Source organism: Alosa alosa, chromosome 3 (genome assembly GCF_017589495.1).
Source record: "Alosa alosa isolate M-15738 ecotype Scorff River chromosome 3, AALO_Geno_1.1, whole genome shotgun sequence".
In the NCBI taxonomy this organism is placed as follows: Eukaryota; Metazoa; Chordata; class Actinopteri; order Clupeiformes; family Clupeidae; genus Alosa; species Alosa alosa.
The window spans coordinates 8,593,994-8,610,142 of NC_063191.1; the positions used below are offsets into that span (position 1 = coordinate 8,593,994).

Sequence of the window (16,149 nt, forward strand, 5' to 3'; positions counted from 1 at the left end):
TGCCTGGACAGAAGTCGGCTAAGGAGCTATCGGGGGAAGGGAACTGCCACTGGCCCCACACATAAATAAGCCCGTCATCCTTAAAGGAAAACCACATGGAATGTGCATCCACGAGGACACTATACTATGGATAAGAGCTACACTCTAGTGGTGTGATATGATACTTCCACACGGGAACTACAAAAAACTAAAGGATTATCAAAACCAAAGGATTACAGGAAGACAACAATTTTCCAGGATGATTTTGAGGATATCTTTTTCAGTCTCATAGTTGCATGTTGGATCTTTCCAAGTTGGAGTTTAATCGGAATCATTGTACATCTTGCCATCATCAGCCAGCAAGCACAAGGAAACTTTACTGGTGGAAACATCACAGCACCTTATAACCATAAAGAGTTTAGGATTTAAAAAAAAAAAAAAAAAAAAAAAAAAAAAAAATGACATCAAAACAATGCAGTCCAGTGGAAAGGGTCATCACACGTATCCCGAACGTCAAGCAATAATTGAAAACATAAATCATAAATGGGTTCTCCGGACTCAAAAAGATGCTACACCATGGCCCAAGGAAGGAACTTTTGATAGTCTTATGCTGGTTCAAATGGAAGAGAAACTCAAGAATTACAAAAAAAATGAGCGAGGAATGGATAGACAACGGAAAAGGAGGCTTGAGCTGGATACACTAAGGCTATTCGCTGCAACAACCAATGGCGACTGCAAGGATAAGGACATAAGAAAGGACAAGGCACAGGAATTGGAATCGGAAGCACAACATCTGACAAAGGAAAAAACACCCAGAGCCCCCAGAGTGGAGGAGATGAGACCCCCTCCGTACGCGGAAGTTAAGAATTTGTATCCCAGTCTCCCTGAGGCAGCACACACTTCTGAACACAATGAACAAACAGATGGACAATTTCTTAGTCTTGCAGGAATCATTCTAGATGGAACAGAGTTGGCGGAGGAAATAGTCAGAATTAGGAGAAGAGGACGGGAAGAAGCCCAGTGACTCACCGACGGCCACCCCGGCGCCGTGCGTTCTCACCCCCACTGTCATCTTCATCATCACCTTCACCGCCCCGTAATGTTTCCCGCACCAGAACACGACAAACAAGAAGAGCATCTGACATGGAGGGAGTGGGAAGAGACCGCATAAGATGCATGGAAAATTTCAGGAAGGCCATGAGAGCAGCAGAAGCTAATGCCGCAGAACACATTGCAATGAAAAGGGCCTCCGAACCACAAAGAAGTAGAGTACCCGACATGGATGAAGTGGAAAGAGACCGCATAAGATACATGGAAAACTTCAGGAAAGCCATGAGAGGAGCTGAGACTAACGCTGCAGCGCATAGCGCAAGGCAGGGGGCCTCCGATACAGAAGAGTTCCACTACACAACTGGAAAACAACAGCCAGCAGTGGCCAGGTCTCACTCTGAGCCAACACTCTTTCCACCAATGCCCCCACCACCAACACCCCAGGAGACAAAGGGGGGTGCCAGGCCTAAAACACAGCAGCTATGTGAACAGTCTGACCAAGGACATACAAGGAGTGCTTTCAGCTGGGCAACCACCACCTGTCCACGGTCCAACTCACAGGCATCTCTAGAGAAGCACCTGTTGCACGCTGCACACCAACCAGTTTAAAGGAGAAGTTCTCTCACCCTGCAGGGAACAGGGAGATATGCGGATGACACCCAAGGCCCTGTCGCACCTAGGAAGGAAACCTCTTTATCCCCCAAAGTCCGTAGAACTCCCACTGAATTGGGTGAACACATATCTGGAGAGTTTATTGCCCGCAGAGCAGCATACAGCCCCATCCTAATTAATTATCGGAATTACATACTGGAACTGATGGAAGAAAACGACAGCCGCCCACAGCGCACAGTGAGAATTGTGGAGGGCACACTGACAGGAGTGGATGAACTAGGAGAAGTCTGTCTGAAAATAGAGGGAGAACCAGCATTTCAAGCTGACTAGAGCAGAGTACATGAACATGAATTCAAGGCAGAGGAAGAATATGAAATTGAGGCTGGAGAAGATGAGGAACTGGAAGAAAACCACATGGAAAACCACTGAAGCCTATACTCAGACAACCCATTAAAATCAAGTGTCCTGACTGCGAAGGATGGTTCAAAGACGAAGGCATGGTGAAATCAGGCCTATGGGGAATTCATCGAGTAAAAAGAGGAGTAGAAAAAGGATTCAGCGAATTCCAAAGAGGAGTACGAAGGGGATTAACTGAAATAGAAGGGGGAGTAAGAAAGAGCCTGGATGAAACAAAAAAGAATTAAAGAAGGTGGAAAAGGTAGAAAAAGAACAACAAAAGATTAAGGCACAGAAGAAGAAGGACGAAGAAGATCATTCAGACACAGAAGAACAGAGCAGGATCATGGCTCCCCTGATAATAAAGAATCAACAGGCCCACTACCAACCATGGTCTCACTCAGATGTCAGTGGATTAATGGCAAGATTACCTGTGCTTCATGATGGCGCAGGCCTGTATATAGGTGAGCTCGAAAGAGAAATGACCGGAAAAACTCTAGCCTTAGGAGACATTAAATAAATTTTGAGCATGTCCTTGGGAAAACACGAAACCACAACTGTGCTAGATAGGGAGCACCTTGGATACATTATGGATGATAATGCTATGGATGGAGTACCATTTGATGGATACCGGACACGGATATGGAGAGCTCTGAGAGCTGCTTATCCTAATCAGTGCAGCCCCACAGCAGTATGGATTGACAATTTACAAGAGAGTGAGAACCCAGCTGCCTTTGTGGAAAAAGCAGCACAGAAATGGCGATGTAAAATGGAGCAAGACCCTGAAGTGTCCCATGCTGGCCGATCACAATTCAGACGAGCAATCCTTGATGCGCTACCTTGACCTGTAAAACTACAATTGGAGAATGACTGACGGCTTGCAGTGATGACCAAGGACGAGTTTAGACAAGCAGTGGCCCACTTTTTGAATCAGTATAGACAATCAGAAGAGAAAAAAATCAACAAGATCAGTATGCTCAGCTTAAAGCTCTCGTAGATGTTCAAATACAGGAGGCAACAAGATACTGAAACTTTAGCAGACAAAGACTTATATACCAAGGGAAGAAGGGCATAGCACCAGAACATACAGAGTCTATTCCCAGAGTTCCACAACCTGCTACTAAAACTAATGATGTAATTTTTTTGGGATTAATTGGATACAGGAGTGACTGAGTGGAGTGATACAAGCAAATAATTGCTCCCCTGCATGCTATGATTTCAAGACTGGATCTGACAATTTGAGAAACCCACTCACATGGACAGTGGACAACATAGAGGCCATTCCCAAGGCAAGAGAGATGAATACAGCCCCTCGTGAAGGCGGGCAACATGTCATATTACTGGGTGGATCCACTCAGTGCCCCACGCCATGCCTTTCTTCTCATCTGGGGGGTGCAAATGGTGTTCCTAGTGGATTGATGAGAATCACATGCATCACAATGACCCTCTGTGTGGTGCCATGTGTCAAAGGGGGGAGTGTATCATATGCGGAAAACTCCATTGTGAACCCCATTATCCCTAAGACTTACTGTTTCAATTAGTAGATGACCCCACAGGCATCGGAGCTATATAAGCACCAGTAGGTCACCTGGATGATGGAATGTTAATGTTACCATAATGCAACCCCGTCTCACTACTGACAAAGATTTAAATAATGCAGGAACGCGCTACTGAATGGGAAAAGGTGGGAAGGAAAAAAAAAAAAAAATGGCATGACGAAGGTGCTAAACAAGGACCCGATGGGATCTAGAGAAAGCATAATGGTCTCGCGATAGCCCCAGATCGGTAATTGCTTACCCTCCTCATGGGCTGTAAGTTGCGCATGATCATCTGATCATTGCGCAAGGGGGGAAGATAAAGCAGCAAAATACAAGAAATCAGATATTATGTTAAACAACTGTCTCATATTCACCAAGAATTCTTTAGAGAAAAGAAAAACAATGAAGAGTGGTTGGACAGGATGACCACAGACGGACCAATTTAGCATGAAGATTTGGTGTACCTGCGAATGTTTAAAGGTTATGCCTTGACCCTAGGGCAACCGGACCATTCATGGTGATCCAGGCCATCCCAACAGCGGTGCTGATGCAGAAGAACCAGAGGTCTGAGGGGAAACCACACTCGACCAACAACCTCAGCCAGGATGCTCACACTGGGGGTGAGCCCACTGATCACTCAGACATCACTGCAGTCTTCTCAGCAAGGAGCTCCAACCGCCTGAAGCCATGGCAGTCACACCAGCTCCCACAACCACCACTCCTGTTTAGTGGGAGGACTCAGGGTTCCAGGAGGCAGCAGAACATCCAAGGGAAGAACAACACATCAACGAGCAACGCCAGCAGGAACAGCAGCCCCACCAATCCCAGGAATCGGAGCCAGAACCAGAATCAAGCACAGCCTTTGCCTACCCGACGAACAGCACGCAGAGCCAGAGGGGCCTCACTCTCCGGAACAGTACACCACCATCGGCCCTGTCATCCTCAGCTACATTCTTTGGGGAGGACAGCAACCAGAACTTTAGCCCCTTTTTCCCTGACATTGTTTCAACAGACCAGCACACGGCGGCGGCAGCCCAGCCGCAGCCCACATAGCAAAGAGTCCAAGAGACCTGGCCAGGTACAGCTATACTGGACTGGATTGGAAGGAGCTGGAGGAGATGGTCCAATACTGGACCTCCGATGACTATGACAGTGAATAAGCCATATGAAATGTGTGATTGTTGTTTATTGCCATGTATGGGACGGTATTGCTCAGACACTGTTTCTAAACAACTTAATGTGTTAAATGAAGTAGAAGAAAACACTCATTTAGTTGAAGGGAAGGTTGACCTAAGCAAGTATATGGAAATGCAGGAGGGTTTTGCAAAAAAAAAAAAAAAAAAAAATGGACTTCCTCACACAAGACATAAAATATGTGTGCGATGAGTTTCCACCACCACCAATATGAAAGGTCTAACAAATTCAAGTAACTAGTAGCTGTTAGTGTACATGATGATGATTGTTAAGGTAACATGTGAAGCTGTGTGACCCACATAGCACGTTGATGAGGATATGATGTGATTATTAATTCATATTATTAATAATGATCTGTTATTGATACGCTATAGGCAGTATGGACGACACAATTCTGCAGGATCCTAGAAATGTGTAGGGATGAGTGGAAGGTTACATTTACATGTATGTTTTCATATTAATCATATATAATTACACACATAATTCCTTTAACCATGTAATCACATGCATGTTTTTCATTCAATCATATAGTCATAGCAGGAACTTCGTTTTTTGGAGGACTAGCCCTCACAGGCACAACCATCCACAATTGTTGGATAGACTTGCTTGCAAAATTTAGCTATATACTGTATAATTTTGACCACATGCTCTGTTTCCCAAGTCTAAATTTGAAGATATTCTGCACCTCTCGTGTGTTCCTCATCAGAACAGGACACTGTGTTGATTAAGGCTACTCGGCCCTATAACGGGTAAGATCCTTGTTTTTGGCCTGCATTGGGACGACCTAAGGCAGGGGGGTTGCCGCCACAGGTTCTGGATGGCTGCTAGCCAGGGAAGTTTGGTCTCAAAGCGGCCTGAAACCTCTTCCTATCTGAGTACTGATCTCAGAGTCTATGTGTTGTTCACATACCACAACAGTATCATGTGGGTCTACATGATTATGACAATGGGAACCAGAGGATGCAAAGCTGCACTCGCAGCACTAAAATTTGAAATAGTCTTACTTTGGATAGTAATGACTAGGAAGGCAGAGCATGGAAGGCATATTTAACCATATCTAATCATTTTTAGTATGTCCTCTGTAAAACTAAGGACTATAACCATTACACATAAGGAAACAACATTACTTATGATAAACGAGAACAACTATTTTAGTAAGATTAGTACATTAGATGTAATTGTAAGTGTTGTGAATCAACCAAAGACTGTCATGATTGGCTGGTATGGGCTCCTCCTATCATGGAGATGTAGATTTTAGTTCACCTGTCAATAGTGATAGTCTTCCGGTAGGGTGAGTGGAGTTACATTTTTAAACACCACTTTAGGGCAGGAACCGACTCGGAGCCCAGCCATTTGTCTTAAATATTTTGGTAAATGGTATCATTTATCAATTGCTGCTAATGTCAAGTTATAGCATCATTTATTTCCACATTTGCCTTAGCAATCAGCAAGCTAGGAAACACTGCCTAATGACGTATACTAGGCTATATGCAATGACTTATATTTTTTATGCAATCCTTATGTTCTTATTATACTTTATGTGTTGAAAATGTGATTCCCTTCAGCGAGACTTTTGCAAGCCTCGAAGGGGGGATTATGTGGCAGATTTTTCTTTTTTGAAGATGTCATGTGTTGCCAGGCAGCAGCCGAGAGATATATGTAGTAAAGTTCATGAAGAGTTCATGTGCAGCCAGGTGGCCAGGCGGAAGCTGGGGGAGGATGTCATGCATGTGCGCGAACGTGACACAGGCCTACTGGGGATTATTTAATAATTTTTGTGGCAGCTTGGTGAGCTCATCCACCAATATAATTTATTGAGTGTATACTGATTGGCTACAAGGGGGTCTGCCATTTACATAGGGGGCAGACACCCGGCCAGGGTTGGCCATATGAAAAAAGGAGGTGTTTTGATAACATACAAAAACTTTCCCCAAGAGGAAAATCCTCAGAACGTGCGCACCTTCTCCCCAAGGCCTGGGTCATGGAGTCTCCGCTGCAGAGGACATCCATCATTCACAACTCCTGCCTGGCGACACTTAGTCTCTGTGCATTTTTTTTCAGAGCTGTACCCAGCAGGACTTGTGAATAAAAGGCCACAACGGCCACTTCTCATCTCAGACCGTTCTCCGCTGGTTTTTGTTCAGAGTGCTAAAGTTAGAGTTAAAAGTTAGTGATTTTTTCCACGACAATAGCTTACTGAATAACTTCCTAATGCTATTCGAAGCCTCAGTTTATTGCACATACTTTTATTTTGAGTTGTCACTACATACCCGTGTTTGATTGATGGCGTGATCTAAACCCACAAGCGGCTGATCATCAAAGTGAGACCTAGCTACTGTCAGTGCACGATCCAAGGGGTGGAGCTCCCCTGAAACTGGTCCCCTTGGAAACAGTGCAGTGCAGCGATAAACGTCCTAGCATATTTTGAAATATGCATTCAAAAATCTTCAAAATCGTGAGTGCACACCTTTGTGCCACGCGCGAGCCACACACGAAATCTTAGGTCAGTCTGACAAACGGTCAGCGAGACATTGAGAACTTTGAAAAAGCACTGGTAGTTTACTTACAAGACGATTTATACAGACAGTATCTTCACGAAGTTTAGCGTTTGCAGCCATCTTGAATTTAGTCACGATAAGTCGAGCAACGAGTAAGAATGAACAGGTATGATAAGGGATCAGATTCCAAAAATAATTCAGTGGAAATGCATGGATTCCAGTTGCTGCTACTGGAAGAAACTGGAATCCATGCATTTCCAGCTAACTAGCGCCAGATTTTGGAGTGCAGGGGACAAGCCGAGATGGGCTATGAGACATACGTTCACACATCATGTTTCAATACACTTTAGGTCAATATCACACCGGAATTCTCCTTTAAGAATAAGTTTAAACTGATTGTTTTTTTAAATGTTGAGTCATTGTTGAATAGCCAATGTGATTGATTACTTCAATTTCTTTACACTGAACCAAAGATTTACTTTAGACAGTGTGGTATCTGAAGTTCGATTTGTACAAGGTGAGGAGAAAGGGGGACTGTACTGTACCTTGTGGGACCCCTGTGCTGCAAATTACCACACCCGGCTCACAGTCACGTAGTCTCACATACTGCGGTCTGTTAGTGAGGTAGTCGGTGGTGTTACAGTACATGCAGCCAGGTCCCAGTCCACCCACCTCTTTCCATCTTCATCCTCAACAGTGCTGCTGAATTGTGTTGAAAGCACTGGAGAAGTAAACAACAAAACTCTCACAGAGCCCCCAGTGTTCTCCAGGTGAGAGAGGGACTGTGGAGCAGGAAGATGATCACGTCCTCCACGCCAACACATGGTCGCTATGTGAACTGGAGTGGGTCCATCTCACTGCTCACCAGGCATCGAAGGTGGAAGGATCCCCTCCATGCTCTTCATCAGATGGGAATGATTCTCTCCATGCTCCTCTCCATGCTCTTCATCAGATGGGAATGATTCTCTCCATGCTCCTCTCCATGCTCTTCATCAGATGGGAATGATTCTCTCCATGCTCCTCTCCATGCTCTTCATCAGATGGGAAGGATCCCCTCCATGCTCTTCATCAGATGGGAAGGATCCCCTCCATGCTCTTCATCAGATGGGAAGGATCCCCTCCATGCTCTTCATTAGATGGGAAGGATCCCCTCCATGCTCTTCATTAGATGGGAATGATCCTCTCCATGCTCTTCATCAGATGGGAATGATTCTCTCCATGCTCCTCTCCATGCTCTTCATCAGATGGGAAGGATCCCCTCCATGCTCTTCATCAGATGGGAATGATTCTCTCCATGCTCCTCTCCATGCTCTTCATCAGATGGGAATGATTCTCTCCATGCTCCTCTCCATGCTCTTCATCAGATGGGAAGGATCCCCTCCATGCTCTTCATCAGATGGGAATGATTCTCTCCATGCTCCTCTCCATGCTCTTCATCAGATGGGAAGGATCCCCTCCATGCTCTTCATTAGATGGGAATGATTCTCTCCATGATCCCCTCCATGCTCTTCATCAGATGGGAATGATTCTCTCCATGCTCCTCTCCATGCTCTTCATCAGATGGGAAGGATCCCCTCCATGCTCTTCATCAGATGGGAAGGATCCCCTCCATGCTCTTCATTAGATGGGATGTCAGAGCTACTGGCCTGAACTGGTTGGGCTCCTTATCGTGCGCCGTCTTGGGGACAGGAACCACACAGCAGGTCTTCCACGGGGTTGGGACCTTCTCCAGCCTGAGGCTAAAGTTAAATACGTGTGCAAAAACCCTGCACAGTTGATCTGCACAGTCCCTGAGCAGCCTGGAGCTGATACCACCAGGGCCCGTAGCCTTTCCTGCTTTTGTGTTCCTAAGCACATCTCTCCCCTGTTCTGCTGTTATGGAGAGGCTGGGGAGAGGGGGGCTGTGGCGAGACTCATGAAGGCTGGGGCGGTGGGAGAGAGCATCGATTCCTCTGCCATATAGTGTAAGGGGGTAGTGTGTGTGTGTGTGTGTGGGGGGTGCATGTGTGTGTAAGGGTGTAGGTGTGTGTGTGTGTGTGTGTGTGTGTGGGGGATGCATATAGTGTAAGGGGGTAGGGTAGTGTGTGGTGTGTGTGTGTGTGTGTGTGTGTGTGGGGGGTGCATATAGTGTAAGGGGGTAGTGTATGTGTGTGTGGGGGGTGCATATAGTGTGTGTGTGTGTGTGCGTGTGGGGGGGAGGGGGGTTTGTAACTGGTGACAGTGGGGCCCCAGTGGAGGGAGACGGGGGGGAAGTAGCACCAACTGGTCTGGACTCTGGTGAACTGGGTTTGGGATGAAAGGGGGGGGCAGCATCAAATCGGTTAAAAAACACATTTAATTTGCTTGCCCATTCTCTAGCTTGGTAATATTCACTTTCCATGCTTACTCATATCTCTTGTTATGATAAGTCACTTTGGATGAAGTTGTCTGCCATAACCATAACCATATTTCCTAATTGCCTTTGCATAGTGTTATATTTTAGATCGGAACAGATCAATAATTTACTCAAACCTTGTGTGTGTGTGATTTAAAAACAAACAAATCTCATGAAAAGAGCATTATGGTATATGTCTAGTGCATGTCTGCATTTGAATGACAATTATGTAGGATAATGTCCTATATCTTGACTTCATATCTTACCAGTGAGTAAGATTATTTTTTGACATTAATAATGCATTGTTGTGTGTGCATGTGTCCCAGGTTATTACTGTAGTTTCATCATGTTCGCTAGTTATTTGCACAAATCACACATGGAAAGTCTTGCCTGCCTACTGTTAAACTGAACTTTCATGTAGAGAGAGCCTAATCCACTGATCTGGGGTCAGTCTATGTGTCTCTGCAGGTACAGTTCACGATCACAACTGACTTTGACCTGAACTCCAATTGAGTCTGAGGTAGGTGTGATAGGGGAATTTGGTCTGCCAAGAATAAGGCTAGCCAATCAGAATCCTTCTTTACAATAGTCCCTCCCTCTGTCTGACAGGCACCAGAGCAGGAAGTAAAGTTGAATGACGGGTTGGTTCTCTGTTCTTTGCTAGGCAGACCGATGTGGGATACCTTTGTTAGAAACATTTTGAAATACAGTGTTTTGTCTAATGAGGAAAACAGTTTGTGTTAAAGTTAAACTTGTAAGCCTGAACAATCTTGTGGTGAGTGCAATTCTTTTGACAGACGGACTCAAACTCTCAGGCTGCTGCTGAAAGTGAAAGTGAAGCTGGTGAAATTGCTTTCAGAGGAGAGAGAGTTTAGTGTGGAGACAAAATGGCTTCTAAACTGGAAGAGGATTTCTGCTGTCCTGTGTGCTCTGACATCTTCAAGGATCCCGTCTTTTTGACCTGCACTCACAGTGTGTGTAAAACCTGTCTGCAGCAGTTCTGGGAGGAAAAGGGATCCAGAGAATGTCCCTACTGCAGGAGAAAGTGCTCAAAAGAAGAATATCCCCTTAACATGGCATTAAGGAACCTGTGTGAGACCTTCTTACAGGAGAGAAGTCAGAGAGCTTCAGCAGGGTCTGTGGTGCTCTGCAGTCTGCACAGTGAGAAACTCAAGCTATTCTGTCTGGAGGATAAGCAGCCTGTGTGTCTGGTGTGTAGAGACTCTAGGAAACATAAAAATCACACCATCAGTCCCATAGATGAAGCAGCAATTGACCGTAAGGTAAGAATCTTACTCTGATATATGACACTGTACTGTAGTACTCTAGATTAACCCTCATAGGGTGTTCGTTTTTTTGTTACACAGGAGGTGCTGCTGGGTCTAGTGGACCCATTGCATTTTAGGCCTTTTAATTCAACATAATCAAACTTTATTTTTTTTAAATACTGACTAGATGATTACTTCATCCCAATTGCAAATAATATAAACAACACATATGTTAAATGTGTTGCCTTTACCTTTGTTAAATCACAATTGTGAATAGAAGTGCCACCCGTTTCGTTTTTGTTTATTTTTGTATTGAAATGCATCATAAAACGGGCATAACTGGAAAATAATCAACAATTGTACAAATGAAGCAACTCAATAACATCTGTCTGAACAACACATTGAAGCCATTGAACACGGCAATTTTATACCAGACTATACCACACATGAGTATACCTGTGGCTTGCTGCTCATCGGCTGGTCCTGGGGCTGGCTGCTGGCGGGCTGGTCCAGAGGTTCGCTTGTGTTTTGGAGCTGGCTGACATGCAGGCTGGTTCTATGGCTGGCTGCTCACGGTCTGGCCCTGAGGCCTGCTTGCGTTTTGAAGCTGACTGATGAGCTGGTCCTGTGGCTTGCTGCTTATTGGCCGGTCCTGGGGCTGGCTGCTGGCGGGCTGGTCCTGAGGTTCGCTCGCGTTTCGATGTAGGCTGACGGGCTAGTCCTACGGCTAGCTGCTCACGGGATGGTCCTGGGGCTGGCTGCTCACGGGATGGTCCTGGGGCTAGCTGCTTGCGGGCTGGTCCTGGGGCTGGCTGCTTGCAGGCTGGTCCCGGCTGCTCACAGGCTGGTCCTGGCTGCTTGCGGGCTGGTCCCGGCTGCTCACAAGCTGGTCCTGGCTGCTTGCGGACTGGTCCTGGCTGCTCACGGGATGGTCCCTGGGCTAGCTGCTTGCGGGCTGGTCCTGGCTGCTCACGGGATGGTCCTGGGGCTGGCTGCTCGCAGGCTTGTCCTGGCTGCTGATCTAGTCCTGAGGCTCTTTTACATTTCGGAGCTGGCTGATGCTTATCCTCCTCTTCAAACTCAGTGTCGGACTCTTTTCAGAAATGTTATCCTCACTTTCTGAAACTATTTGCTCTGCATCACCTTCAAAACCCTCTGACACACTGACACACACACACACACACACAGAACCTATGATTTCCACACTTTAACTAGTTCCAGGTCCAGTGGACCCGAACATCCTGTGTGTAATATAAATGTGAAGGGGGGTATGCAGGGGGGTTCATTGAAAATGTTTTCTGATTTATGTTCCTCACAGAAAATGAGCCAAGGCCAATGAATCTTAGTTTAAAAAAATAATTATTTGTATCATTTTTATTAAGCTAAAAACTGAAAACGGGTCCCACAGACCCGAACACCTTATAAGGGTTAACAACAACAAATCTTGATATTTACCCTGGATATAAAGAAATACAGTGAGCCTATCCAGTGTGGATGATTCATGGCAGGAGGTACTGCAGTTCCTTTAATATAACAGTAGATGGCGGTGTCTGCTGTTTTGGGTGTTGGCCGTTGTGGGCTTTTCCCCTGTGGGCTGGTTCCTCTGTGCTCAACACTCCCACTCTGACTCTCACTGAGAATACAGCAGCAAACTTAAGGAAGCCCTCAAATCCCTCCAAATCACCACTTCTACTCCCAATGTCTCTTATAGTCATAGTCATTACCAACAACAAAGTGATGATGATGGTTTAATTGTGACCCAACGTTTTTTTTAGTACACTTTGTAGTAGCCTCCATGTTGCCTCTATGTCTCTATTCTATGCAATATGCAGTATAGATACCCCCACACACACACACACACACCACCCTCACCCTAGACTCCTTACAAATTAAGCAACTTGGTTTATAGAGTGTAGTGTGGTGTAGGCAAGTCTAAAGTAGTGTTGATCATTGTTTTCAGGAAGAGCTCAAGATCAAACTGCAGCCCCTACAGAAGAAACTGAAGACCTTTGAAGAAGTCAAACTCATCTGTGACCAAACAGCAGCTCATGTTAAGGTGAGACATGCAGCAACATAATAATAAGTTTAGCGCCTTTCTCAGACCCAAGATTAAACTTTACAAAGTAGGAAGGCAGAGAAACACAATAACAAACAAACAGACAATACAACAGAGACAAAGGCAGGGAAACACAATAACAAACAAACAAAACAATACAACAAAGACAAGTTATCTGTAGGAACTATGTGTTGGGTGTGGAGGAGAAGTGATCATTAAACAGAAAGGTCTTGAGATGTGCTTTGAAGAAAGGAAGAGAAGGACAGGCACGAAGGGGTGGGGGAGGGAGTTCAGAGTTTGGGGCCAAGGCACTGAAGGACCTGCCACCCAGGGTGGAGAGTCTGGGCGGGGATAGCCAAGAGGTTTTGGTCAGAGGATCTGAGTGAGCGGGATCATGTAATAAAGAAGCATAATTGTTTAATTACGTTATCAATAAATAATTTAAAGTTAAGGAACATTTCAACGTAACTGAGACATCTGCTCATACCTGTAGTTAAATTGAATGATTGATTTTGTCATACAATCTTATTCAGACTCAAACCCAGAACACAGAAAAGCAGATCAAGGAGGAGTTTGAGAATCTTCACCAGTTTCTACAAGATGAAGAGGCAGCCAGGATAGCTGCACTGAGGGAGGAAGAGGAAAAACAGTGCTATAGGAACATTCAAAATTGACAAAGATGTAGCAAAAGACCTTAGACCTTATTATAGCAACAACGTTTAACCTACTTTCTCTTTTCTTATTTTCCAGAACTACAAGAGCACAGTGGAAAGGTGAGTGATCTGCCTCCTGTCTCTCTCTCTTCTCTGTGGTTCTGAACCCAAACCCACAGCAGCACTGACTCCTGAATGTTATTCCAGAGCCCAGTGCACACTGCAGGATCCAGAGAGGGTTTCAGGAGCTCTGATCAATGTGGCAAAGCACCTGGGCAACCTGAAGTTCAGAGTCTGGGAGAAGATGCAGGACATTGTTCAATACAGTAAGTACACACACACACACACACCACACGAAGAGAAGATGCAGGAGATTGTTCAAAACAGTGAGTACACATTCTCTCTCACGCACGCACACACACACACGAAGAGAAGATGCAGGAGATTGTTCAGTACATTGAGTACACAGTGACACACACACACAAACATCACATGATAACTACAGTGCATGGTAGGCCTGATGGATGGATGGATGATGGATGGATGGAGGGCATTCCCAGTTCAGTGGGAACATCTACTCCACATCTCTATGATCCCCCTCTCATAAAGAAGCTTGTACTCACACTCCCTACTAGAGATAATCAATTTCATGTAAGTTACAGAAATAAACTACAACTGCCCAGTTACAGGTGTCATTATACTTGGTACCAGCCCTATTGATAACGACCATCATTCACATCCTCATCACACATCACTCAGCCCTATTGATAATGACCATCATTCACATCCTCATCACACATCACTCAGTGTTCAGCTCATGTGTGTGTTCTTTCTCTCTGCAGCTCCTGTGACTCTGGATCCCAACACTGCACACCCACAACTCATCTTGTCTGAGGATCTGATCAGTGTGAGACGTGTTGATGAGAAGCAGCAGCTTCCTGATAACCCAGAGAGATTTGATTACTATGGCAATGTCCTGGGCTCTGAGGGCTTTAACTCAGGGACTCACTGCTGGGATGTGGAGGTTGGAGAGAACACAGAGTGGGATGTGGGTGTGATGGCAGAGTCGGCCCAGAGGAAGGGACTATATGACTATGTGAGTGGAGTGTGGCGTGTGTGTCGTATAGATGGTAAGTACAGGGCACGTGCTACTCCACAGTCTGACACTCTCCTCCCAGTGCAGCAGAAACTCCAGAGGATCAGAGTGCAGCTGGACTGGGACAGAGGAGAGCTGGCATTCTCTAACCCTGATAATAACATACACCTACACACTCTCACACACACTTTCACTGAGAGAGTGTTTCCATACTTTAACATTCCCTGTAATATCGCTCCTCTAAGGATCCTACCAGTGAAGGCCTCAATAACAGTAAAGCAGCATAGTTAGAGCCCATTCTGCCTCTTAACCAGAATCATTTAAAGCTGAACTATTGTGCTGGAGGATTTAATAAATCAGTAACCACTACATGTATGTGATCATGTGACTTAATAAATCAGAAACCACTACCATGTGACTATGTAAGTTGCCCTTTTATTTGTTGTTTTGCTGTTTTTAGATTAGATTTCAACTTTGTCATTTAGCAGAGTACAGGTACAGAGCCAATGAAATGCAGTTGACATCCAACCAGAAGTGCAAAGAAGCATTAAATACCAAGTGCAGATAGAGTACATGGTTGTGTAGACAATAGAGATTAATTGCGATTGCCGAGTGTGGATTAACACGCTCTGGAAATTCACAATTTCGTTGTTTTTTTTTTTTTTAAAAAAAAAAAAAAATCGTCCAGTATTTCTTTCGAAATTGAAATGAAATTGTATGGACTGGACTATTTTTTTTTTTTTTTTTTAAACGGCAACGAAATTGTGAATTTCCAGAGCGTGTTACTCCACACTCGGCAATCGACTCCTACGGACTTTCCCCTAAAGACGCCAGCTGCAGCAGCAGCAACATTTCCGGAAACAACGTGATCTCACGAGATGGCGTAAATTATCGGTTGTAATGATTACAATTATAATTGTAATCATTACAACCGATTGACGTCTTACCTTGAAATTTCCCTCCAAGCTGGATGGAAGCTGGGTTGATATCTTTTTACTAGTTCGTCAAATGACACGCCGTAACAGGCCGTCATTGATCCACAATGGGCGTGAAAAGACACGCTAAAAGACTGAAGGGCGTTACATGACACGCTAAATTGCTTTAAAAGTGGCGTGCTATTTTACGCCATCTCGTGAGATCACGTTGTAACCATTAGCCATGTGGCATTAGCCTATCGCTCATTTCAATTTGGGACCTTGCAGTCGGAATTGTCGTTTTAGTCAAAGCCTCTTGAAAGTCCAAAGTAGCCTGGGCTATTCGAGTGGTCACTACGAACTGCAGAGTAGGCCTACGACTTGAACCAGGGATCTTCGCAACACCCCGACAAGAGAAAGGGAAACATCTTGCCATGCTGCCAATCCATTCCGTCGTGCGCAACAAAGTAGTTTGAGCCGGTCCTATTTTGCTCAGGATCCGCGCTGCTTCATAGCAATTC

At 45.1% G+C, this 16,149-nt stretch overlaps 1 pseudogene; it reads left to right on the plus strand.

The window, feature by feature from the left end:
• The first annotated feature begins 9,549 nt into the window (after window positions 1–9,549).
• LOC125292342 lies at window positions 9,550–15,135 on the plus strand (annotated as a pseudogene).
• Window positions 15,136–16,149: the final 1,014 nt, after the last annotated feature.